General features: G+C 45.2%; 1 protein-coding gene across 7 annotated transcripts in view; it reads left to right on the forward strand.

Moving 5' to 3' along the window:
* Positions 1-473: 473 nt before the first annotated feature.
* The window catches only part of LOC116399980 (myelin transcription factor 1-like), a 43,339-nt gene continuing 42,185 nt past the window's right edge, over positions 474-1,627 (forward strand). For 6 of the 7 annotated variants that reach the window (XM_031877548.1, XM_031877550.1, XM_031877553.1 and 3 more), the window contains exon 1: positions 562-870. The gene's annotated coding sequence lies outside the window, so the exon portion shown is untranslated. The other variant, XM_031877549.1, reaches the window with a different exon arrangement.

Below are 1,627 nucleotides of genomic sequence, written 5' to 3' on the forward strand. Positions count from 1 at the left end.
ACTACATCAAGTCCCAGTCCGAGGGGGGAAATAGCCCTTGAATGAATTATTGGACGGGACCATTTTCCAGGATGTGTGGGGGGTGAAGGATTACAGTATCTATAACCTCTGTGATGCATTTGTGAAACAGCAGGAATTCCAGGAAATGTATGAAACATGAGCTCAATGTGATGTGTGACTTAGTGTTGGCTGCGTGCTGCAGAGCCCAGAGGCGCACACTGACTAAGTACAGATGGGTCATGAAGTTACACATGTTTGGAGAGGGAAGCAGTGTTGGGAACTTATTTTATTATTGGGAAAAAAATCGTGCAGAGACGATGTCTAGAGTCTAGTTTTCAGTCTTAGTGGTTCATAGGATGTATGCAAGAGAGAGGGTGTGTGTGTACATCTGTCCATTCAGTGAGTGTGTAGTAAGGGGGACCTCAAGCCCTGCCCATCTGATGCTGGAGGTTTTACTACAGCTTCCGTGATGTCATGGCAAAGGGCGGAGGGAGGAGATGGGGGTGGGGGTGTGGAGAGGGAATGGAGGGGGGTACAATGGCTCATGAGGGAAAGGTAAGTCAATATTACGTTTTTTCTCGCTGACAAAGGCAAATGAAGCCATGTTTTTGCTTACAAACAAGTAACATCTCAACGCCTTGATCCGGAGCCGTGCACCGGTGCGCTGAGTGGGAGAGGCCGCGTGGAACAGCCTTCGCTCGCGCTTGTTATTTATCAGATGTGGACATTTGTAACGGGATAGATGATCGTTTCTTTTAAGACCTTTACTCGGGATATCTTTTTAGCAAACTACTTGACAGCGACACCGCAACTCTCAAAACACAGCAAGGACGCAGCGCCAAAGCCCAGAGGAAATATTGTTGAATACAGGTAATCAGATGTTTATGTTTTGATGATTTATGATGATAAATCTCGACATCTAAAGGCCTTTTTTTGCGCAACTTTGATATTCCTCCTCACCCTTGTAGTATCGTATAGCCGCACCGGCAGCGTGGTTTTGTGGGTATTGGTGTTTTTATATTTTCATATTTGACGAAATATGAATTCAAACTTCCTCACAGCTGCGGTTTCTCAACAGTTTACCAGTTTTTTTTTAAAGTGCATATTTGTTTCATTTCATTTCATTTTGAAAACGCATCGTTGATGATAGTACTGCAGAAATAGAGAATATTCTGGATTTGCCCTCAAATGAAAGCACGTGTCCTCAAAAACATTGATGCCTCATTAAAGATAGTAATCATAATTGTGTGAAAAAGTGGGACTAAAGCAGCTATTGCGCTTTCTCAGAACCTCAGCGCGTTTCAGCCACTTCTCTGTCGGACAGTTCATCACTCTATGTTGTATTGCTCTGGATGCTCTCCGGCCGAACTGAGACACACCTGAAGTGTGTTCTCCACTCCGTCCTCTAGTTTCACCTTCTACAGGAATACATTAGCCCGTTCACTGGAGCCGCCGCGCGTTACAGCCGCGAGCCGTTTTCTCTCTTTCTGGGTTCTTACAGTAACGTGTGATGTCTGTGTCGAGTCCGGTACCGAATTGTGTTATTATTTCGATATTACAGTGGGCGGTGAGCAGGACTCGTGTGTGTGTGTGTGTGTGTGTGTGTGTGTGTGTGTGTGTGTGTGTG

Source organism: Anarrhichthys ocellatus, unplaced genomic scaffold, assembly GCF_004355925.1.
Source record: "Anarrhichthys ocellatus isolate YVR2014 unplaced genomic scaffold, GSC_Weel_1.0 scaffold140, whole genome shotgun sequence".
In the NCBI taxonomy this organism is placed as follows: Eukaryota; Metazoa; Chordata; class Actinopteri; order Perciformes; family Anarhichadidae; genus Anarrhichthys; species Anarrhichthys ocellatus.